Genomic DNA, 26,970 nt, shown 5'->3' with positions numbered 1-26,970 from the left:
AGAGGAACATTGTACCGAGTTAAGATTACGTAGATTTTAAATTGCCCGCTACCAAACGCTTAAGGTGACAAAAGTGAGGTTTAGCCCGTTAAGATTCCAGCACTGAAGTTTGCGATGTCCTGCTGTTTAAAATTCTGCGCCCACGTGGTTAAAGATGGCAGCTGTCAGGTGTTAAAAATGCACATGGATTTTAAATTCCGCGCTACGACGGTGCATATGAGGTTTAGCGTCATAAAGATGGCAGCAGTGAAGTTAGCGATACTCTATTGTCCTTAAAAGTGAGGTTAGGGTCCGTCAAGACGACAGCTGTCTAAAAAACACGTGGAATTGTTTACAAACAAGAGCACGTGGCTTTGTTTACAAATTCAAATTTCGCGCCAAAATTCAAATCTCCTGCCAAAATTCAAATCTCCCACCAAAATTAAAATGTCCCGCCAAAATTCAAATCTCCCGCCAAAAATCACATATCCCGCCAAAATTCTAATTATATGTTTTCTGTGTGGAGTTCTAAACAAAGTAATTCAAAATACTGTAGTAGGTGTATTAATATCTGATTTCTCGAAACAGATAAGTAGCAGTTTAGAAGACATGATTCCGAAAAACAGGAGGTGCTGTACGAATGTACGCTGACAGATACCAAAATCAAGCTAATATTTAATTTATGGTGCTTTTTTAGGAAAACAGAGCGAGAACTGCTCCTCTGGGCTGATACCGAATAAATGTATAAGTTTTAACGTACCTACTGTAGCTCAGTCAGTTTGCATGATTAAGTGTATCTACTGTATAATCGCTAATCACTCCTTTCCACGTTTAATGTTAGTAATAATAGCACTTTCTACCTTTCCCTAGAATGCTTAAGTCATATTTTACCTTTTTGGGTCATATTTAGCTCATTTTAGGGTATAATTGCTTTCATTTTGGTACTTCTATAGTTCATAAACGTTATCTGAAGATAATAGTACACTCTTAGCCAACAGTCTGCATTTAAAATCCCCCGCACTCTGACGTCACAGCTCCGTCACTCCTCTAAGGGGAGACGGCAAAGAGCCTGCGTGAACCTGTGTGAGGTTAGGTTACCGTTCGTGGCCAAGGTTAGGTTAACACGTGTTAACCACACTTACCAGTCACCTCACCAGTTCGGCTCATCCAAGGGAAGCCCGTAAAGTGTCTGTATGAATTAGGTTAGCGTTCCCCGTAGCGAGGTTAGGTAAACACGTCATCATGGCGTCATAACCTCAACTACAAGTCACCTAACCGATTGGACTCCTCTAAGAGGAGCCTATAAAGAGCCGGTGTAAGATTAGGTTAGCGTCCGTGCGCAAGATTACATTAACACGTCATAATGTGATCTTCATCTCATCTGCAGATCACCTAACCGATTTGGCTCCTCCAAGGGCGCTCGACCGACTCAGTTCCTCCAAGGGGGCCCGTCCGATTCGACTCCGCCAAAGTAGCCCGTGAGGTTAGTCCTCGTACTTCAGGGTATGACGTCATAAAATCACCTAGGGGATGAAAACACCCCAGGTTGGCCCGTGAGGTTAGCATTGCCACGTACGTATGGTTATGACGTCATAACCTCACCTAGGGGTCAAAAGGTCAAAAGCACCCCGGATCATTCCCTGACCAATTCGGCCCCTCCAGTGGTGTCTGTGAGGTTAGACTTGCTCTCGTACGCAAGGTCATGACGTTATTCCGCGTCTTAACCCCACCGAGATTTCATTGAACCCGGGTATGAAACCGTATAGGTACACTACTAGATCATTTTGTCAGAATCGATGTAGCTACACTACTCAAAAAAGCGTCGGGAAAACGTTCACAAATTGGTTCACAAATCTGAGATTTATAGCGCCTCCGTTTTAATTTTTCTATATAAGAAAGAATACTGATAGGGGCAGCTTGGTGGATCCCTGGCAACCACCCATCGTTTTTAACATACTTTGGTCTACTACTACGATCGCATTACTTTATAACATTTATAGACCCATTCATTTATGTATTGTGGCAAGTTGTTTTGTTGCAATGCTGTATTTGTCGCGAATTTTCAACATTTTATATTGATGAAATGTAAATAATCATTTAGTTACTGGAGGAGGAGTCAGAATGCCGGTGGTCTCTTGTCACAGAGTGGATGAAAATTAAAAATCGGTATTTTGAACTGTGATTCATTTCCTGTGAAAATAGAGATTTATAAATGAAATGCAATATGTGTAGGCTCTAGTGAACTCTATTACGCTTCCGCTAAGCCTTCGCGAAACATAGGTTGCAAATCCAATGTGAGGCGTCTAAGACGATGTCACAGAGGTTAGGCATACAACATGGCACGGCACAATGTCACAACGTGTTTCACATGGCTGCCAAGACTATCATTGCAAGACCAGGCCATGGAAAGACCGTTGGTCTGGATTGGTGAGGTCCGGTTAGTAACCGTTGTGCTGGCAGGCAAGCAAAGAGAGTCTCGGGGCCCGTAAGCTCCCAGGTTAGGGCCACGACGCAGCCAAAAAGCCTCCAGCATCCCCTAGAGTCTTGCTAAATCCTGAAAAAATGTAAGGTTATGGAACATGCCGCGGCAATTTCATATTACGCCGTGTGGGCACACATGATGCAGGATCTATTGCAAGCAACAGAAAATAGTCTTCATGACAGATGACTCGGCTGACCAAAGATGGCGAATAGAAAAAAATAAAATGTTCACAAATCTGAGATTTATAGCGCCTCCGTTTTAATTTTTCTATATAAGAAAGAATACTGATAGGGGCAGCTTGGTGGGTCCCTGGCAAGCATAAAGGAAGGATCACTCCTCTGCTCTACTCAGGTATTGTTTCACGTCATTTTAGCTACTTTTTCACCCGGAGAACTCGAAACGATATTGCCAAATTATAACTGAAAAGTCATTGAGGACATAATCCGATGTAAATTACGAAGTCCCTCGTTCCTACTTTAAAGTTTTTTTACTGCTGGAAACATCAACTCTAATGGTTTTTCCTTTCCTTATGAAACAAATGCATGATGTATACTAAGCATTATTTCCAATAAGCGCAACTGTAGAAATTTAAGATATAGGAAATTGTAATTTAAGTCAATTTTATTATTTTTCAGATCAAATGTGAAAAAACTCATCTAGATCAACATATAAATATTGCCATGCATCTTATTTTAGTACAGAAAGCTGTATCAACGCAGTATCCCCTGCATAAACTGGAGCATCCAACATTCAAATATTTTTTAAGAAAACACATGAACAAAGGAATACCATGTCCCTCAACGCTACAGAGGAATTACCTGCAGTCATCGGTAACTTTAAAAAGTCATTTTATAGCAGTAAACACCAAGTTAGACTCAACCTATGTTTCAGTCTTCTCTGTGAATGAGAAGTGGGTACACTGCCATTCAAATTTTGATGACTTTATTTCACTGCCCAGTGCCTGAAGGTCATTCAGGATGAAGAGGATGCTGTCTGCATAAGAGGAGCTAAGAAAGCCTTGTCCTGACCATCGGTTCTATCCGATTTGGCATTCCTGAAGGCAAACTTCAACAATCTGCCGGGAGCAATCACAGAGTTAGAGAAGAGTGGCATGCCCCGGGTGGAGTTATTTAGAATTGTGGAAGAAGTCAGGAGAAGTTTTGACCGAACCTCTGGGAAGGTAGCTGCTGTCAGCGAAAAGTTTGATAGCGTCCTGCAGCGGAATCCAGGATGAAAAGCGATAATAAATGTAGCCAGGATCCTACGAGGTGTAGATGAAACAATGGAACTAAACAAGATGGAATGGCTTCATTGAAGTTTCGTCCGATCACTTCATGTGATGTTGAGGATGTTTCTCTCAGTACGAAAATATTTGGCTTGACAGGAGAACAAGATTGTTGACGGAAAACATTGAAAAGTTGTTTGGTGTAAATCTCTTTTATAGTAATTGAGTGTGTTATTAAATTATAAGTAATTTTTCATGCCTATCTTGTTGCCTACTTTACACATTAGTGCCTATTTTAACTAGTTTAGAGCCTATAATTCTCATCTCTAATCAGTAACTGTAACCCCCCGCCCCCATCGGTCGATGCTAGCTACGCTACTGATGCTATTGGGACTAACCTTACAATCAATGAAAGTAAATTAGAGGTGATTCAGATAGCACACCAACGGAGCTGCCTTATAACACAGATTATGACAGCAACACATATAGTAAAGAAGACTGTGTACAGTGATGTAACATAAGAACCGCTCAAAATGTCCTAAATACCAAAGAAAAAAGACAAAGTCACCTCCGTACAGGCCATGAGGGCCCTTGGAGGAGTGGAAGGTAAAGGCTTCCACCATTGTTAACCGCGGCACGTGCTAGGGTAGAGTGGTTAGCTATACGCCCGGCCGCCTTTGCCCCCAGGAATTAACCTGGTACTCATTTTTGGTGCAGGTTGAGTGAACATCAGGGCCATATGCACCTCCGGAAGTGGAAATCTCGTTTCTTAATTTTGACGACTTCCTGACCAGGACTCGAACCCATGTCCTTCCGGGCGAACCGAGCACGCCTTTACCGCTATGGGTTGGCATAGGTTACAAGCATGTAACTTATGCGGAAAGTAAAATTAAACAGAACGCCTAGTGCTATAAGAAATACATTGGTTACATTTAAGCCCCCCAGCAGTTGAACGAGTTATCGCATAAACATGTAACATGAAATATCAGTTCGGAAAAATATTGTTTCAATCTGTTGGCATGGGTTACAAGCATGTAACTTATGCGGAAAGTAAAATTAAACAGAACGCCTAGTGCTATAAGAAATACACTGCATACATTTAAGTCCCTAGCAGTTGAACAAATTATCGCATAAACATGTAACATGAAATATCGGTTCGGAAACATATTATTTCAATCTGTTAGCATGGGTTACAAGCATGTAGCTTGTGCAGGAGAGAGCTACTATGCAAGATAATTTCAAAATTCTGAACCGAAAAATAATTGTGCTACACACATAACAGATAAGATATGCGATAACTTGTTCAACTGCTAGGGACTTAAATGTAAGCAGTGTATTTCTTATAGCACTAGGCGTTCTGTATAATTTTACTTTCCGCATAAGTTACATGCTTGTAACCCATGCCAACAGATTGAAACAATATGTTTCCGAACTGATATTTCATGTTACATGTTTATGCGATAACTTGTTCGACTGCTAGGGGGCTTAAATGTAACCAATGTATTTCTTATAGCACTAGGCGTTCTGTTTAATTTCACTTTCCGTGTTTGCGATAACAGAACAGGGTTTGAATATATGTTTTCCTATTGTAACTAAATCAGATTATCATTTACCGAGCGAGTTGGCTACGCAATATGGTTTTTGTTCTGTACTTTTCTGGTTTTCGCACGAGACAAATGATAGAAGGCTAATCATTTGAAGTTGTACGTTTGATATATTCATATTACCGTTTACCGAGCGAGTTGGCTACTTAGTATGGTTTTTCTGTAGTTTTGATTTTCGCACAAGACAAATGATAGAAGGCAAGTCATTTGAAGTTGTACTTTTGTTGTATTCATATTATCGTTTACCGAGCAAGTTGGCTACGCAGTATGCGTACTGCCTTATGCATAATATCGCGTTGTATGTTCGATAGAGATAAGCCTTAACCGAGCGGGAAGAGGAGGAGGACGTTTTAACAGCCGCTATCTTGCACAAGCTGTTCAGAATTCTAGTCTTATTTTTTTCTCTGTTCGAAACCATCTTCTTAGAACAAAGGTATTTCTGACATGTTCTGAACACATGTTGTAAGTAACGTCATCGTGTAACGTGTTCTATTCTAGCCTTGTTATGTTTTAATCTCTTATTTAGTGTTTTGAACACATCAATCAATGTTCTGATGACATGTTGAAGTTAACGACATCGAGTACAGTGTCCGATTCCAGTCTTGTTATGTTTCAATCACTCCCTTTGTGATCTGATCTTCTTAGAATAAAGGTATCCCCTGACATATTCTGAACACATGATGTAAGTAACGACATCGAGTGCAGTGTTCGATTCTAGTCTTGTTATGTTTTAATCACTTATTTAGTGATCTGAGCACATTAAACAATGTTCTAAACATATGATGTAAGTAACGACATCGAGTACAGTGTTCGATTCTAGTCTTGTTATGTTTTAATCACTTATTTAGTGATCTGAGCACATTAAACAATGTTCTGAACACATGTTGAAGTTAACGACATCGAGTACAGTGTTTGATTCTAGTCTTGTTATGTTTTAATCACTTATTTAGTGATCTGAGCACATTAAACAATGTTCTGAACGCATGTTGAAGTTAACGACATCGAGTACAGTTTTTTATTCTAGTCATGTTATGTTTCAATCACTTCTTTTGTGATCTGCAAGTCTAAACATGCATAATGATGTTATCGCTGCAACACGTGCACACTCTTGCCTTCGCGATGCAGGTTTAAACTTGTTCCATAGAGATATAAAGCTATGCCTTGACAGAAGAGGAGGAGGATGCGGAGGAGGAGGAGGAGGAGGTGGATGAGGAGGAGGAGGCCTTAACAGCCTATATATAGCCGCCATTGTTTAAAAGATGGCCGCTGACAGCTGTCGAAAAAGGACGTAGAAATTTTTAAATTACCCGCCACCACATTTCAAAGGTATGAGGTTTAGTGCTGTAAAGATAGCAGCACGATGCTCTCTTGATTAAAGATGGGATCTGTCAAAAACACGTGGAATTTTTTGAATTACCCTCCACCACATGTATAAGGTTGAGGTTTAGTGCCGTAAACATAGCAGCACGATGCGTTGTTGTTTAAAGATGGCAATGACAGCTGTCAAAACCACGTAGATTTTTTTTCAAATTGCCCGCCAGCACATTTCAAAGGCAGTAGCTAAATATTGCAGCATGATGTTCTGTTGAGTAAAGAAGGCCGCTGACAGCTGTCAAAAAACACGTGGAATTTTTCAAATTGCTTGCCACCACATTTCAAATGTAGTAGCTAAGAATGGCAGCAGGATGCTTTGTTGATTAAAAATGGCCGCTCACAAAAAGCACGTCGCTTTGAAGAGAATTTCAAATTGCCCTCCACCGCATGCATAACAGCAGCCGCCATCTTGCGCAGTAGCCTCTAAGCTAGCTTTCTTCATAAGAGCTTGTGTATAGTCGCTATCTGGCGCAAGCATCCCTAGGGTGTCTCATTAGAGCCTATGTATAGCAGCCATCTTGTGCGAGCACCCCTAGGCCGTCTCATAAGGAGCTGTGTATAGCTGCCATCTTGTAGAATTAGATAGCCGCCATCTTGCGCAAGCATCCCTAGGGAGTCTCATAAGAGCAGCAGCCATCATTTGCAAGCGCCCTTAAGCCGTCTCATAAGCTGTGTATAGCCGCCATCTTGTAGAATTAGATAGCCGCCATCTTGCGCAAGCATCCCCAGGGCGTCTCATAAGAGCCTATGTATAGCAGCCATCTTGCGGCCACCATCTTGCGCAAACACTCTTACGGAGTCTCGTAAGGAGCCATGTATAGCCGCCATCTTGTGGAATTAAATAGCCGTCATCTTGCGCAAGCGTCCTTAGGGAGTCTCATAAGAGTCTGTGTATAGCAGCCATCTTGCGCCAGCACCCTTAAGGCGTCTCATAAGGAGCCATGTATAGCCGACATCTTGTGCAATTATATAGCCGCCATCTTGCGCAAGCGTCCCTAGCACGTCTCATAAGAGTCTATGTACAGCAGCCATCTTGTGCAGGCACCCTTAAGTCGTCTCATAAGAAGCTATGTATAGACGCCATCTTGTATAATTAGATAGCAGCCATCTTGCGCAAGCACCCTAGGGTGTCTCATAAAAGCCTATGTATAGTCGCCATCTTCTAGAATTAGATAGCCACCACCTTGCACAAGCGTCCCTAGGGTATCTCTAAGAGCATATGTATAGCAGCCATCTTGCGCAAGCGCCCTTGACCGTCTCCTAAGAGCAACCGTCATCTTGCTCAAGCACCCTTAAGCCGTCTCATAAAGAGCTGTGTATAGCCGCCATCTTGTGCCATTGCGTCGGGAAGGGCATCCGGCTTAAAACTGAGGTTAAGCCCCTCCATAAGTTTAGGCTAGCTCTCTTACGCGTAAACATTTAGGTTAAGCCCCTCCAAGATAGCGGATGTGAGGTTATGCTCGCTCTCTTTGGCGTCAGGAAGGGCATCCGGCTGTAAAACTAAGGTTAGGCTAGCTCTCTTACGCATAGAAAGTTAGGTTAAGCCCCTCCAAGATGGCGGATGTGAGGTTAGGCTCGCGCTCTTAGCCAGCGCGGTCCATGCGGCGGAGCCCTCTCCCGAGAGCGTGTGGTGGCGGTGGCGGCGCTCGAACTCTCCAGTTATACTACTAATGTTGTTTATCATTTTCAGTATCGCCATTGCCAAGCATGAAGACTTCAAATCTACCTTCTATTAGTGGCTATATTGGGAGGACGGTAGAAGAAAGAGTTAGTTGTATGGAGTATTAGGATTGCATTTGCCAAAACTCCAACAGTTCCCCTTTAATGAGCCTTATTTCAAATCAAGACTCAGGAAGTGTGCCTTATCCCGAACCCATATCTGCAACAATGTTACCTATTGTTTCTTTGTTTTTGTATTTACTTATTTATTCTCTAGTTTTGTTCAGAGAAAGAAGTATCTTCCAAGTAAATCACATGCTATCACATTGTATCTGTGTTAGCTAAACACCCACTCCTGCAGAGCCCAATTTGTGATAAATAGACAGGGGTGACTTTCTAGCATTAGTGCTGAGAAACCGCCAGACCACTTTTTGATAACGAAGCACAAACTGTGACTGAAGAATTAGTTGTGTCAAAATTCACACAAATCACTTAGAAGGAAAATCCTCTGTTTGATGAAGAAGAACAATGCTTTCATTAATGTGTTACAATAGTAAGAATAGCTGGGCTGTGTAGCTCGGACGGTAGAGCGCTGGTCTTCAGAGTTTTATATAAACATTTATATTAAAGGTATGTATTAAGAGGCCCACCTAGTTAATACTTGTAAATTACTATTATAAAAGTAGCTAAAACCTCAGTACGTTTCGACTCATCATTAGGCCATCTTCAGCTGCTACACAAAAAAGTAATTTAGGTAAACACTTACTAAAGGGGAATTGTCAAAACAGCCGCCGTGCGGTTAGGAGCGCGCAGCTGTGAGCTTGCATCCGGCCGATAGTGGGTTCGAACCCCACTGTCGGCAGCCCTGAAGATGGTTTTCCGTGGTTTCCCATTTTCACACCTGGCAAATGCTGGGGCTGTACTTTAAATAAGGCCACGGCCGCTTCCTTCCCATTCCTAGGCCTTTCCTATCCCATCGTCGCCATAAGACCTCTCTGTGTCGGTGCGACGTAAAACAAATTAGTAGTATGCCAGTGGTATTCTAGCTGGAACCATTGATACCAAAGAACTTGACAAATGTATTTTGGCAAAAATATGGAAATATATCGCCGATACGGAACTTATAAACACGTTGAAAACATAGGTGACTCATGATCAAACTCTTGTGCGTTTGCCAAAAGTTAAAAATAAGGAAGAAGAGAACGGAAGACAAGCGTCTCCCAAGGATATCATATACAATGAAAAGTGAGAAATAAAAGTGAAGAAACACTTACGTCCTTCTTCCAGCCTTCGAAGGTGAGGCGCTCGTGTGCGCTGGTTCGCGTAGTCGCTTGCCCTGAGCTAAAACTATAGTATAGTAGAGGGAAGTATGTGTGGAGGGGAAATGAAGGAAAGCCGCCTGTTCTTGATGGCTTATAATTGCTAATTCATCAATAAAATGTTGTTGTTTTCTATTATTTCATTCAAGTTCTGCGTCGAGTTACGCTTCTGACCAATATGAATGTGTAACTTTCCTAATTCAGATATATTCCCGTATTTGCTGTTTGAATAATGTCCATATCCTTATTAATATTAATTGACTAGTATTGACTAGGTGGACCTTTCGATACATTATTTTAGTAGAATAGAAATTTTATATGTAGTCAATATGGAACCGATGAAATTTGAAAGTTATAGTCTCCAAAGCTTTAGTTGGCGGTTTCGATCCTGGTTCAGTCCAGTGATATTTGAAGGTGCCCAAATACGGCAGCCTCCTGTTAATAGATTTACAGGTATGTAAAAGAACCCACTTCGGGACAAAATTCGGCACCTCACTGTCTCCGAAAACCATAACAGTAGCTAGTGGGACGTAAAATCAATAACCGTGCCGTTAATAATAGTAGTAGTAGTAGCACCGGGCGAGTTGGCCGTGCGGTTAGGGGCGCGCAGCTGTGGGCTCGCATCCGGGAGATAATGGTTTCGAATCCCACTGTCAGCAGCCTTGAAGATGGCAAATGCTGGGGCTGTACCATAATTAAGACCACGGCCGCTTCCTTCCCATTCCCAGACTTTTCCTGTTCCATCTTCGCCATAAGACCTATCTGTGTCGGTGCGACGTAAAGCAAATAGCAAACATTTAGTAGTAGTGGTAGTAGCGGTAGTAGTAGCAGCAGTAGTAATAGTAGTAGCAGTAGTAGTAGTATTAATAATTAATTAATGTTATTTGCTTTACGTCCCACTAACTACTTTTACGGTTTTCGGAGACGCCGAGGTGCCGGAATTTTGTCCCGCAGGAGTTCTTTTACGTGCCAGTAAACCTACCGATACGAGGCTGTCGTATTTGAGCACCTTCAAATACCACCGGACTGAGCCAGGATCGAACCTGCCAAGTTGGGGTTAGAAGGCCAGCGCCTTAACCGTCTGAGCCACTCAGCCCGGCGGTAGTAGTATTAACAGTAGTATTAGCAGTAGTAGTAGTAGTAGTAGTAGTAGTAGTAGTAGTAGTAGTAGTAGTAAGAAGAGAATGAGGAGGAGTAATAATCTATGGCCTCAGTTACCTTGTACGGGCATTTTGATTTGACGCCAAAAAGGCTGCTTTCGCGTCAATATCGACGTTAATTTTGTCGTGTAAAGACCAGATATGGTACAAGAAATCTTTTACATACCGACGTCGAACATATTGAATGGACTTCTTTCCGCCCTTCCAGAATCCGACTTCCTCTAGCAGGTATGAACCCACGATCTTAAGATCTGGAAGTCGTCACCTTAACACTGATCCACAGAGTGAGCTGTTGTAACTATAGTCCCGGGACAAAATAACTTTATCCGAGTTTACTAGAAAACAACGTAGAAACTTCTAATGAACTGCAGCACTTGACGAATTTAAAAACTCTAATTGAACAATGACGCATAATCTCAAGGTCAGGACTTTTATAACATCAGAAGGCAAATGTATTGGACAATATGTAAAGTTTATTTACAAAATAATATATCCACAAATTTATAGGCCTAATCCAGCGTTCATTTCCCTCAAAAACATGTATGTGCCGCGTCCTAATTCAACTTTCATAAATAAAAAGTTCTGCTCATCAAGATATCACTGTACAGCTCTTGATTTCAGTACAAAAATGAGAATGTGTTTGAAGGAATTCACGGCTGCTAGTGACAGATAATATATTTGATACGACACTGTGTGTTAACATAATAAACTCGTGCTTTCGCACCGAGTATTATCTCCGTCTCCCTCCATCATACACCTCACTTTCCCTCCCTTCCCAGAAGCACAGCCGCGGGCAGCAGTTCGCACTCTGGCATAGCAAATACAGGGAGTTCGTCAATTTGACTCAGGCGCCCGGAAGTAAGAAAGTAACCTCATGTTCTCGAAACGAAACGAAAAATGTTCTTTGGCAATCTGATCGCACCATCGTTCTTTATATAACGCGAAAATCATCCCTGATATTTTGTCGGTATAATGTAGATACAGCGGTACAGGCGGTATCCCTCGCTGTGTCCGAGGGAAAAACCGACCCTGGAGGGTAAACAGATTAAGAAAGAAAGGTAATTTACAAACACCCTGGAGACATATGAGCTCGAATTCCATTATTTGTAATTTTTGGAAAGGTTTCCTGTGGCCTTACATTCAGCTCGACAGAAGTACTGATGAGATTACATATATATATATATATATAACAATATAATTCAGATACGTTTCCGCTTATTTCTCTGCGTATCACCAGTGGAACACGACAGCCCACAAGAAAGTCGTACATGTACCACCGGTGGTACACACAAGATCTGCCTCCTTTTTCTCGTCAAGGCTACCTCGAAAGAGCTTTAATTCACTAATAATCATCAACGCAGTTTTCCTGTCATTCCTGATGGTTTGGGGAGTTACTTCTCGTCGCTAGATGTCTCATATTAATACAGCTTAGGCCCGGTTTCACAGTTTGAGTTTAAGCCGAAGCTTTAGTAAGCCACGCACGCCGCTTAAGCAAGGCTTACTCTTTGGCTTAAACACTACGAGTTTCACAGTAGGGGGACCATGTGCAGCTTTACTAAGCTGAACATCTCCGAAGTTGGTAATGCTTGCGCATGCGCAGTGATTCAGTTCTCATCTTTGTTTACATCCGTAGCCTATGATTGATTGACTTGTAGGTTATACATCGTTTCTAGAGGGCAAACGGTTGGAAATAGGTATATACCAACGCGGACTTTTTTGTAGAGGTTTCTATGCTCTACAATTCGTACACTTACACTTGGGGCCTATCGTTGATGGTTCACGCAGCGTAAGCCAAGAAAGCAAGTGACCGACCGACATTTTTGTCTCTTGAGCCTCGAAATATATTCAGAAATATAAGTTATTTATTAATGTTATTGGTTTTACGTCCCACTAACTATGAATTTGAGCACCTTCACCACAGGACTGAGACAGGATCGAACCTGCCAAGTTGGGCTATAAGAGGGCCAGCGCTCTACCATCTGATCTGAATCCTTAGCTTAAACCTCAGTTTCATACAGCTTAAGCCAGTCACAGATAAGCTCGGCTTACCACTTGCACTCCCCACTGTGAAACTCGTCCAGAGTTTAAGCTCCCGCTTAAGCCCGATCCAAGGCTTAAGCGTATACTGTGAAACCGGGCCTTAGCGTGACCGATAGTCACACCATACACTACGACTCTTCCTGGAACTATATGACAAGAACGGAACGTTCACCTAAATCTGATTTATTTATTTATTTATTTATTTATTTATTTATTTATTTATTTATTTATTTATTTATTTATTTATTTATTTATTTATTTATTTATTTATTTATTTATTTATTTATTTATCCCGGCAAGATTAAGGCCATATGCCCTTCTCTTACATCTAAGGCAGAGAAACATGTATCGGTTTGAAGGCAAGCACCATCAATGGGTCACGCTGTCGCAAAAGTGTTAAGAACACGATCATCCTCAAAATCCTAGCCAAGGTGAACAGAAAATACAAATGCTACTGGAGACACAAAAGTAATACAATTTATCAGGTAGGACTCACACATGAGTAAGTACACGAGACTGAAGAACACGTTTCAACGTTCTAATTGACTGCCTCCGTAGCGTAATTGTTATCACTATTAGCTGTCGTCCTCGGGGGCCCGGCTACGATTCCCGGTGTTGCTAGATATTTAAATTAAAAGCATGAGGGTTGATATGCGGTTAAAACGGTACCAGCAGCTCGCCTTCGTTGGCGGTGTGCCTGAAAAGAGCTGCAACACTTAGGGATGTGGGCACGAATTTGGTTGTATTAATATCCTAATTCAAACAACTACAAGAACATCTCACGTTACAGTTCGGGCCTACGGATTGTTCTAAATAAAGAGCGGTCGCAATGAATATCCCAGCCAATGCATGCGGGATTCTTCACGATCCTGTGAGTCGAATTTCAGTTAAAACTCTAGGTTCCATGGCTGAGATAACATGTTTTAACCGTGACGTGTATATTGTTCAAATTAATTGTTGTTGCAGGTACCTGAGGGTGTTCCAGAACCCCATCGCCAACAATTGGCATATATGGATACATATGAGGTGCTTACTGTGAGAGACCTGTGTCAGTAAATTAACCGGCACATCAAAGAACCACTTCCAGCACGAAAATTCTGGGTGTATTTAGATCTACAGCAGTTGAAGGGAAATTGCCTCCGAAACTATTTATGCTGTTGAATGGAAAGGTAAGTAGAAACATTTACTATCACACCTCACAAGATTATCGACGGAGGTTCAGATACATTAAGTTGAAGTCTCGCTCCAAATACTGCCTTCATTCTATCCTATCCGAATTTCTTTCTTCATACAAAAGTCTTTTTGTTGGTTGTAGGTTGCCTAAAGGGAGAAACCCGTAATTATTATCATGCTTTAGAACCCAGTATGTTTGTATCTCACGGTATTTAGGTAATTTACAAAAGACAGATGCGGCTGTTTTTCTGTTACAGCAGTCTGACGACTTTAACTCATCCTCCACATGTCCTGCAATCCTAGACATTTCGTAGAGTAAACTAGATACCTTAATGTAGGGAAGTTAGCTTACAAGTATTATGAACGTTTTAATAGCCGTTTTCTCCGTTAATTTGGAATTTTGCATGAACGGTCTCTTGTCTATTACTTGGATTCCACTTAATACAGAATCTGACTGTTTGTTATTTATTGATGGGCCAGTATTTTTGTATCTGTCTCTTGCAGGGGCCACAAAAAATGTAGCTTCTACTGAAGTCTCAGTCGCATTTACGGCTGCGAAATATGGGTAGTGCCGACTACTGAGTAATGAAACTTAGGGCACGAATTTTTGCGCCAGGATGTTATGAAAAGTGTTGCCAGCGTGGACAGTCGTGTACAAAATCACTTTCTGATTCAGTGAGGAAATCAACGGCGATCTAAATAACTTTTCATCTTGTCCAGTACACCTTATTATGGTGGCAACATTGGTTTTCACGGTTTCCTTACAGTTTCATAACCTTCAGTGTGGAGAACACGAGAGAAATATCCCAGAAGAATGTACTTTCATGTGATATTGTCATATATCCGGGTGTCTCCTGGGCAACGGACTAGGACTTTTCCTAGACGACTGATTCTCTTCCTCCAGTAGCACAATTGCAACCTCAATATGGTTAACAAATATTTCAAAGTGTCCTTTGCATGATCAAAGCTAACAATCCCGTCAGTAAACATAGAGGGCCAGGCATCGAATAATAATAATAATAGTAATAATAATAATAATAATAATAATAATAATAATAATAATAATAATAATAATAATAATAATAATCGTATGGCCTCAGCTACCGTGTGCAGACATTTCGATTTGACGCCATCTGGCTGTCTGCTCGTCAATTTCGACGTTCTGTTTTACTCTAGGTCCGCTAGATGGCAGACAGAGTAAACCGGATCTCTCTTGGGCGTCTATGGCTGAGATTTAATTAATTTTGTCCGGTAAATACCAAATGTATCACCAGAGATCTTTGACATGACGACATCGTACGACATGGAGTGTCGAATGGACTTTTTTCCACCCTTCAAAAATCCGACTACCTCTGCCGGATTTGAACCCGCTATCTTGGGATTTGGAGGCCGACACTCTACCACGGATCCACAGAGGCGCATAAAGAGGCCAGATTACAGCAAATGTGCAACTCTCACATATGTGACGTTCCTTGGGTTCAGGAAACTCACAGCAGCAGTACACAAAACCAACCAAGGTTCACAGACTTCGTTTACACATTGATGGGATATGGTATCAATAACAAGTAGGTGATCAAGGTTGTATCCGCCTCTCCATCTGCCACATTACGAGGTGGGTGGAAGCTTGCTGTCATGAATTAAAGACAAGTGATTAATTTCAGCCCAATTTGTAACAGTTAGTCTATCTCCGTTGTCATCTCTATATCCCCAAATGGAGCTATGGCTATTGAAGTCACCCATAACAAAATGGATCTTACTTCCTTGAAGGTTAACGAGCTGGGAGAAGTGAAATGGAACATTTGGTGGTTTATAAACTGACGTTATCACACAGCTTGATAATTCTATTGATATCAGTTCTATACCATCATCTTCACAAACGGAGGTTGATAGTACGAAATCAGAGTGAATGCTTTGAAAGAGTAGAAAAGAATCTCACTTCAGCATTGGATATTTTGTCTCACTATTATGAGAAAAATAATTTCAAACCAAAACCAAACCCATCAAAAACTCAAGTATGTGCTGTTCATCTGAAGAACAAACAAGCCTCAAGGAAGCTGCACGTGAAATGGAAGGACAAAGTTCTAGAACATAATTACACACCGAAATACTTGTGTGTTACTTTGGATCGTTCTCTAACTTACAGGGAGCACTGTTCAAACATCAAGGCCAAAGTCTCCTCCCGGAACTCCCTGTTCCGTAAAGTGACAGGTTCAAAGTGGGGTGCCCATCCTCATACGGTAAGGACAACAGCCTTAGCACTTTACTCTGCAGGGGAGTATGCTAGTCCCGTTTGGTATAAATCTACACCTGCCAAAATTTGCCGATGTCGCCATGAATGAAACATGCAGACATATTACAGGATGTCTGAAACTAACACTAACAGACAAACTGTACTCCTTTGCAGGAATAGCACCTCCTGAGATCAGACGCGAAGTAACCACAAATAAGGAGAGGCTTCTACCAGCTCAGCCCACCCCCACATGGACACAACTACCACCAACTCCGTTGAAGTCCAGGAACAGTTTTATGCACTCCTCATCCCCCACTAGTGCAGATGCAAAGAAGACCAGACTTCTACTCTGGAATCAGAAGATCCCTTTTCACCCAGAGCGCTTAAAATCAAAGGAAAAGCTTCCTCCTGGTCATGAAAAAACTTGGACTACATGGAAGGCACTAAACAGCAGGCGTTGGAAGATCCAAGGACAATAAGAAGAAATGGGGCCTCCTGAAGGGGTATCAGACCCTGTGTGAATTGCCCTCTATACCCTTTTAAATGCTCAGAAAGTGATCTAGCCAATACCAGTGCTGTTAACGTGGCCAAATTCTGGGCCGATGTTTTGTAAATAACTGTATATTTTAATGTAAATATTGTAATTTCATGTATTTTATTTTATTTTGTAATAAGTCATGCATCTGTGAGCTATATTGTGCTACAAACACGAATAAATAATAAACCTTCAGTGTTTCCATTTCGAGGAAACAACCAGTCTCCTGGCTGTTGACTTGACAGATAATTCTAAATATTCTGTAACAATGACCACAATACCGACAGTCATGTAAGAGTACAATCATTCTTCCCTTACTCATATTCACGTTGATTAATATTTAATAGCATGTGGCACGCCAATTCTTTCTTTATATAATCCTTCGTAAATATTTGATAGTAAAAATCCATCGTGAATCAAAGTGTACTCATTACCTCAAGCATCATCATATCTGGTATCAATAAATAATTGAATGGGAGGATGGAACGACCTCAGAAGTTGATATAAATTTAACTAGTAATTTATAATTTACAGTGTTTCAAACACAATGTGTTATTACTCATAAAATTCAAACTTCCCCCGCCCCAAGAAATTTTATGAAAACGCACTGACTCTCCTCCAGGTTATTCATTAGAGAAACGCCGAATCTCATAAGATCACCCAAGATACGTAACACTGAAAGTGGTCAGAATGTGGATGACTGATCGAATACTGTGACGGCGGTATTGTGCGTAATTAACGGGGGCAATAATTGGAAGAAAGCAACACTGGTCGAGTATAAGGAACCATCGCACTGGTCCCATACCAAATGCGCCAAATCATTTATTGCAAATACTTCCCGGATATACTGCATATCCCGTATCATGTGTAGAAGTAGTACGGATATGAATACAAATAACCTCATATTCACACATGGAGAAACTCTTTCACCCCATCCTTCCCTGATTGTTAAAAATAACATTCTGTCATAAAATCCAGTCCATGTTGTGTCGTTCATGTTGCTTAATTTTCTTTTCAAAAATTATAATGAACCAGTTAGATACCAAGTCAAATATATCAACAAGAGAGTCAGATTTATTACATAATATAGGCAGATACTCTCCTCTAAGCTCTCAAGTTTACACTTTTGTAATTTTCCATAACGTTTGGCTCATTTTCCAACGGGTTGAATGTTTATTACTTTCATATATCAGTTTTATCACTGAACGACGGCTATATGTAGATAGTTATAAAAGTAAATAAGTTTGATGGTACAATAATATTCGTTTAAGGACCCTTCAATTGCTGAAAATTTTGAATCTCCGGGGTGTCAGAAACTATTGTTTCGCAGAAGATCCATTAAAGTATGGAAACGAATGTCACCGAGTGGTCGGACTTGAACATTCCTAAATGTCAGCGTGTTCAGCTGGGCTCAAACCCACTGTTTTGGGAACAGAAGGACGAATACTTAGCGAGTGCATCATTCAGGTAGGTAAATGTTTGATGTCTATATGCCACCAGCATGTATAAAATGTGGAATAATTGTCCCACGTCAATGAAAAAGATACATGCAACTTTAAACAAACTGGTCATAATTTAGATTAATGAGTTATAAAAGCCAGCATTAAACATATGTTTGTGTTGAGTGACCAGCCCGAAGGCCAACTAGATCCTCAACAGCTCCACCATCCGCTGTCTTACACAGCCCACGTGACACAGAAGAGTAGTAAAATTCCACGTTGCTTTCCTTACTGAATTAAAAGGTGCTATTTCATGTCAGCCTGCAAAGTCCACCGAAATTTCTATACAAGCAACCATACAAGCAACACTTTCGCATCATTTATAACAGGGACTGTCTGTATAAGAAATGGCATTACTAACATCGCTCGTACCGGGCGAGTTGGCCGTGCGGTTAAGAGCGCGCCGCTGTGAGCTCGCATCCGGGAGAATCGAACCCCACTGTCGGCAGCCCTGAAGATGGTTTTCCGTGGTTCCCCATTTTCACACCAGGAAAATGCTGGGGCTGTACCTTAATTAAGGCCACGGCCACTTCCTTCCTATTCCTAGGCCTTTCCTGTCGCATCGTCGCCATAAGACCTATCTGTGTCGGTGTGACGTAAAGCAACTAGCAAAAAAACATCGCTCGTATCTCAGTCACTTTCAGATTAGCAGAACCAACTAAGATATCTCAATGAAAGTTACAAATATTTTGTAGCCCATACCAGATTTCTATGTAAATATCAGTTCCCTTAGGACGATTTTGGTTCCAGAATCATAAGCAGAACAAAGTGAAACACAGTGTAATAACTTGGTACTAATCAAAGGAAGACGCTTTAATTTCTCAGCTCCATATGTGATATTAAACTTGAGCATGTATTTCCAAAGTAGCTTTCCGTACAGAACTAATAAGACTAAAAAGCATAAAAATGAAAATAATTAAAGAAGGCAACAGTGGATTCACACAATAACATATCTCTTAGCATCGAATTAACGTCGGTAACTGCAGAGTTGCCAGGAATATACAAAATCATCGGAAAGTAATAAAACAATTCAGGATGTTTTTGATTATTCCTCTAAGGGACATAGTAATTTATTGTAATTGTTGTGTAATGTTAGAAGCATGGGGCATCAAGATCAGCAGCCCACTAAACCTGCTATATGTGAAACCACGTGGTAGACGGCATTAAAGGCAGGTCAATGATGATGATGATAATAATAGTAAATAATAATAATGTTATTGGCTTTACGTCCTACTAACTAAATATTTACGCCGAGGTGCCGGAATTAAGTCCCGCAGGAGTTCCTTTACGTTTCAGTGAATATACCGACACGAAGCTGACGTATTTGAGCACCTCCAAATACCACCGGACTGAGCCAGGTTCGAACCTGCCAAGTTCGGGTCAGAAGGCCAGCGCCTCAACCGTCTGAGCCACTCAACCCGGCGATAAAGGTGATCGTGGACAATCCACATCGTTTACATATTATTAACAAGCCTAGTTTACACGTGTGAAAACCTCATGCAATTTTCCGTCTCTAAGGATAGCTGAAATATGGCCCTCGGAAGTTACGAAACATAATATTCTACGATAAAATTGGAGCAAATATTCATACATAGGAAGAGGAATTAGGACGGAAATAATTTATGAAAGATAATGTTTGTTAAATTCCGCCTTTGTGGTGTAGTGGTTAGTGTGATTAGCTGCCACCCCCGGAGGCCCGGGTTCGATTCCCGGCTCTGCCGCGAAATTTGAAAAGTGCTGTGAGGGCCGGAACGGGGTGCACTCAGCCACAGGAAGTCAATTGATTAGAGGTGGGTTCGATTCCCACATCAGCCATCCTGGAAGTGTTTTCCGTGGTTTCTCACTTCTTCTCCAGGCAAATGCCGGGATGGTACCTAACTTAAGGCCACGGCCGCTTCCTTCCCTCTTCCTGGTCTATCCCTTCCAATCTTCCCATCCCCCCGCAAGGCGCCTGTTCAGCATAACATGTGAGGCCGCCTGAGCGAGGTACTGGTCATTCTCCCCAGTTTCATTCCCCGACCCAGAGTCTGAAGCTCCAGGACACTACCCTTGAGGCGGTAGAGGTAGGATCCCTCGCTGAGTCCGAGGGAAAACCCGATCCTGGAGGGTAAACAGATAAAGAGGAAGAAGAAGAAAGAAGAAGAAATGTTTGATGAATATCCAACTACTTTGGAATCATTTAAGAAAAGACTAGGCAAACCACTGATAGGGAATATGCCAGCTGAACAACAACCTTAAATGCAGATGATGATGATGATGTTGATGATGATGTCTGGTAACCACTATTTTTGTGACGTGTATTCTGGTGTCTCGGTATTTGTAAATTAACTGAGAAGGTAGAACTTTTCGCTGACTAGATCCGTTTTCGGCGACTATGGAACAGGTAATTGCCAGGAATGGAAAAATAGCAGCCATCGCCTTGGTAACGTACAGCCGGGCTGAGTGGCTCAGGCGGTTGAGGAGCTGGCCTTCTGACCCCAACTTGGCAGGTTCGATCCTGGCTCAGTCCGTTGGTATTTGAAGGTGTTCAAATACGACAGCCTCGTGTCGATAGATTTACTGGCACGTAGAAGAACTTCTGCAGGACTAAATTCCAGCACCTTGACGTCTCCGCAAACCGTAAAAATGTACTTAGTGGGACATAAAGCAAATAACATTATAATTATTACTATTATTATAATTTTATTATTATTATAATAATTTTATTATTATTATTATTATTATTATTATTATTATTATTATTGATAACGTACAACCTCGATATAATCCAGGGGTGGAGGTAACAGTCAACGGAAAAGCATCAAGGCAGAGCTGTGACATAAGGGTTCGAACTCACCTTCTCCCGAATGGATGCTTACAGCTACATCACTCCTCTCGCGTAGCTAACTCACTCGGCACAAAGATGACTGAGACTGACACACTTGAATTTCTGAGGCTGATAACAACGTACATTAGACTCCGTTCCAGCCCTCGTACCACTTTCCAAATTTCGTGGCAGAGTCGGAAATCGAACCCGGTCCTCCGGGAGTTGCAGCTAATCACACTAATCACTACACCACAGAGGCGGACTTCATGCATTAATTACGACTTAGAATAAAAATAGGTGTCATTGAGCTTAAGGAAAAGTAGAAATAGTGTGGAAAACATCGAAAAGATCCTCACTGAAGAAGGCCTCCCTCTCAGCTTCCTTGTTCTATCGCAAGATGTGAGCAAGCCGAATGGCACAGGTTATACAACACTGGCCTTCTTATCGCAAGTTTTTGGCCTTCAACCTAGTTCAGTCCGGTGGTATTTGTGGGTGATCAAATACGCCAGCCTTTTTTCGGCACGTAAAAGAACTCATCTTGGATAAGAATCTGGCACCTCGGCGTCTCCAAAAACCTAAAAATTAGTTAGTATGACGTAAAATTATTATTAATATTATTATTATTATTATTATTATTATTATTATTATTATTATTATTATTATTATTATTATTATTATTATTATTATTATTATTATTATTATTATTATTTGTGTTTAATGGCCCGTTCAGACATTATCACACATGTCGCTTACACATGTCTACCACATTTGACCACTCTCAAGTGTCAACCGACTACTGTATGCTAGGATTCGACCCCACAACTTCAATATGGTAGGCCTGCACCTAATCATTTATACTAAGAAGCTGGTTTGATGATGATGATTGTTGTTTAAAATGGCCTAACATCTAGGTCATCGGCCCCAAGCTGGTTTGAGAAAGGAAGAACAGTGAGTTACTATTTTACTTCTAGTATGTGGAAAATGTTGTATCACAATTCTACATTTTACTAACAGCAGGTTTGTGATCACGCTTAATGACTTTTCTCACCACAACCAATGTAAGAGAACACAGAACCTTGAACATTTCCGTCCAATATTCATTTCTTCTTTGGGTATCAGTACTGAGAAACGGAAAGAGCGCTCTCTCTTGTTATTGATTTCCTCTATAGGACAAAGACGATGAAAAAGAGAAGAGAGTACATATTTCTCCCGAACATGGATGATTACAGCATGGAAATGGAATGTTTGTATTGTGTATAAGAATTGTATTCTTCAGAAATGAAAGGAAAGGTGTTTACAGTGTAACAGAAAAGTGATCGGTTAAAAAGATTAACTGTAAGAACGCCATTCCAAGAAGAGTTGATGTATAAAAGAAATATGTCATTTAGAATAACATTTTTTTTTACATCTTGCTTTACGTCGCACCGACACAGAGAGGTCTTACGGCGACGGTGGGATAGGGAAGGCCTAGGAGTGGGAAGATAGCGGCCGTGGCCGTAATTAAGGTACATCTCTATGTAGATAATTATAAAAGGAAATAAGTTTGACAGTATAATAATATTCGTTAAAGACCCTTCAATTGCTGGAGATTTTGAATCTCCAGGGTGTCGGAATTTATCTCCCGGATGCAAGCTCACAGCTGCATGCCCCTAATCGCACGGCCAACTCGCCCAGTTAAAAATAGTATTATTTTGTTTTCTTATGCAGTTTCATGTGCCGAAGTTAATTTTATCACTATCATCATTAAAAAGAAAACGTTTCTGAAAACAACAAAGAACCAGTGCACATGGAATAATTAAGGCCCACAAAATATGAATAAATATGAATTAATTCTTAATTCCTTAATCACCTCATCCCGAGTAACCTCATGCCGTTGTTCCCACCTGCTTGTACCAGCAGCCATTCTCGCTACTTTCATGTCTGTTACTTCCAACTTATGAATAAGACATCCTGAGTTCACCCAGCTTTCTCTTCTATAGAGCAAAGTCGGTCTGGAAAGAGACTCGTGTATAGATAGTTTCGTCCGAGAGTTGACTTCTTTCTTACAGAATGCCATTGATCGCAACAGTGAGCTCACTGTATTATCCTTGCTGCACCTTGAATCAATCTCACTTACTATACTATCATTCTAGGTAAATGCACAACTTAAATACTTGAAATGATCTATATATTCCAGTTTTGTATTCCCGACCTGACATTCGCACCTATTCCCCATCGACATAATTCTTGTATTGGAAATGCTAATATTCGTATAATACTCACTAACCGATTTTCAACTTCCAAGATATTAGACTACAAGCTTACTTAACGGCCTGCCATTAAGACGAAGTCGTCGGCATAGGCCTAACTGCTTACAACATTTCCTCCTAACTGAATCCCTCCCTGCAACATTGTACATTTCACTAAACGATCCATGTAAACAAACAACAAATATGCAAGATTAGAGAAGTAATCATCGTGTACATGCCTATCAATGTATAATAGTATCCTTGGGCCGATGACCTAGATGTTAGGACCCTTTAAACAACAAGCATCATCATCAATACTGTCCTTTAACTCAGCTTCTACAGATGACTATGTAATCTTCTTGTCTCCTCACGGTGGTTGCTTTCACCTGGATGGCCCCAATTCGACTCACGAATCTGACACATATTTTTTTTTTTAATTTGCCTTACGTCGCATCGACACAGATAGTTCTACGATGGGAAAGGAAAGACTTACGAATGGGAAGGAAGCGGCTGTGGCCTTAATTAAAGTACAGCCCCAGAATTTGCCTGGTGTGAAAATGGGAAATCACGGGAAACCATCTTCAGAGCTGCCAACAGTGAGGTTCGAATCCACTATCTCCCGGGTGCAAGCTCACAGCTGCGCGGCCATAACCACACAGCCAACTCGCCCGGTCCCACGCACACAAATTTAAGACTGGTTGAGTGTATGAAAAATGGAGCATTCAGCCTCAAATATACATTTGTGAAGAGGAGTAGACTGGACATTCAACAGAAGCTACCCTAGATTTGGTTATGCTCCACGTAACTACCTAATGATACCTAAATTATAGGACATGGCTGTTCCCCAAACCCTCTTAAATATAAATACTCAGCATCAATACAAACACAACAGTCACACAGGCTATTCGACATATTTAACACGCACCAAGTACACGGGATTTTTGTCGAAGACGTCTAACGCCATTTAAATGTGCCAGTGAAAACTAAATATCACCAGCAACCTGTAGTGAGATCACTTTCACCACTTAAATCCAGCAAAAATTACGTTATCGAATTATTTTTATTAATTAGTTGTTTCTAATATTAAAGACATTTTAGTGCTGACGTCAATTCTGTATTCATAATATGAATTTACAATGAGTAACAGTGACTTCATTACAGTTTCAATGGTCAGTCACTTCAATATTCTATCGGGAAATAATGTGTGAAGTAATTTTGGTGCGGTGATTATCGTTGGGTGGGAATTTTCCTGTTCCTTAATGATACCATTCCTGTAAATATAGAGTGAAATTTTTCTCTAATTTGGAGGGTGTTTAACTGTTGGTCCTTACTACCCTCTAGAGATATATTTGGTACCCAACAGACAGTGGCAAGCACAAATTGTATGGAATTGTTACTTGCCATTCTAAAATGGGCATTAATAAAGGCCTGGTTGTTTCTAGCAACTACCAAATTATCATTATCGGTCGTTTTATAAATAATGATAGTTAGAACCAATAAGTATGAACTTTCCAGATAAAATAAAAGAGACGTATGATCGCAAATTGACAATAACTATAAGATTTCATAAAAAGTTGAACATCTTCGCAGTGATGGTAGGTAGTCACCGTCCGTTCATGCACTCACACTTCAGTACCGTCCTATTATTATCTTCATTGCACAAATACAATCCTAAACATTCATTATGCTTAAAGTTTAGGCAATAGATATATCTACATTTTACGTTGAAAAAATATATAAATTTCAATCGAAGAAGATTTTGAAATCGTTTTAGGTATATATTGCAGTCCCATGAAATAACTAAAGTTGTTTGAGATAGTCCCTGGCATTGGAGAATTACTTCAAGCTTTTACCTGTAGCACCTGTCTTTTTCGGTGCACCGTAAATAAATTTTACTTTAACAGGCAAGAAAAAATAATTCATAGACATCTCAAACCTAGACTGGTAATATTCTAAAATTATTTCAGATGCATACAGAGTTCAATTGTACAATTAGAAAAATAATAATTCTGAAATAGCTTCATAGTACATACATACATCTTCGTTACTGACAGTGCCTTTCACGTTCAGTCTTCAAGCCTTTGTGAATATGTATTCGCTTCCACAATCTTCTGTTTTCAACTAGCTCTATGGCCTCGTTTACCTCCAGCCCTCATCTTCCAACCATTAAAATCTGAGCCAAACCATCGTCGCCTAGGACTCCATCTGAAGAAATCCACAATAATATGTTTTTTCTTACAATCGTCATCACTTGTTGTGCACCTTAAAATAAATACTTTAAGTAAACAAACCTTACGCGAGTTGTAGAACACAATAAAGCTTCACAGGCGTGGACACTTCTATCAACACGTTTGAGTAGCATCGTACCAACCTTATAACTTCATGTAGTGAATTTCTGTACTGATAACTTTATACTTACTTGTCATGCTTGATGTTTTCAGGCGAGTATGTCATTACATGATTTATGAAAATATAGCATTTGAAGGAAAGCTTAAACAACAATTTGCATACATCTTGGAGAGCTCCGAAAAGAAGGAAGCAATGATAGGAAATAATATAATTGTATCATTGTACGGAGAAGTTATCGAGTTATTAAAAATAGAAATAAATGCATTACGTACATTTTAAGATGAGTGTAACCGCAATTCAAAATATTATAGCAGAAAAATAACAATTATTAGATTATCTTCAGATAACCTTAGGTGTGATTGAAATTTGAATCGTAGCAGATTCTTTCAGTACACTAGCTCGACTTCCTGAGTTAGACAATAGTGCGGAGCTCTGAAAAATATATTAAATATCATTCATACGATTAATTCAAGTAGCATAAAACTACACACTTTAATGGTGATTTAAATCAAATTTATTGGGTTATTTTAGGAACAAGTAACAACTGAGCTACATTTAATATGTATACAATATACTATCGACCTCTCTCATTTTATAAATATAGCTGCTGGAATTGAAACAGTCTATTGAAACACGTATATAGGGATCTACGAAAACCACCCGGCTCATTACATTATGTGATCTACAGCAATGAAAGTAAGACACCTTTCTGCTTGTATATAATAACGTACAAAATACATATGGCATTAATATGGCCAGTTTCAGTCACGCTCTTCTGTACACATGTATATAAAATGGATCGATATGGATAAGACAAACATACTTCTACCTCATAAAGATGTTCCCGAGGTGGGTTACCGGATAAGGTCTTCTATTTTACTATCATAGTCATCAGGTCTCAGTACTTCAAAAATACGCCTCTGATACAAACTGCTGATGTATGTAAACACGCTAAAATTCAAACTTACTGGTACTGCGTTTTAATTGTTTGGTCAAGTGTCTTAGGATTTTAAAATAGTTTCTCATTAATTTTTTACAGTGATTCGCCGGACTATTTAACCCTATTTCCGGATTGCACTGTACCAAAGATATGTTAAAAGATTGGACTAATTTTACCCTACCATGTACTTATAATAAAGGATATGGTTCAACTTATTAAGACCGAATGTCAAAGAGTCTGTACTACAAATACAATTTTGTATAATCACAGAAAATCTATGAATACTTTTTCTAAATAATGTCAAAAATTTACAAATTCTTTAGACCCTTTTCATTTTCTCGAGTTTGCCTTCTAATAAAAGATCTTCT

The sequence above is a fragment of the Anabrus simplex genome, chromosome 2 (genome assembly GCF_040414725.1).
Source record: "Anabrus simplex isolate iqAnaSimp1 chromosome 2, ASM4041472v1, whole genome shotgun sequence".
Lineage (NCBI taxonomy): Eukaryota > Metazoa > Arthropoda > Insecta > Orthoptera > Tettigoniidae > Anabrus > Anabrus simplex.
Note: the sequence above shows the minus strand (reverse complement) of the source record.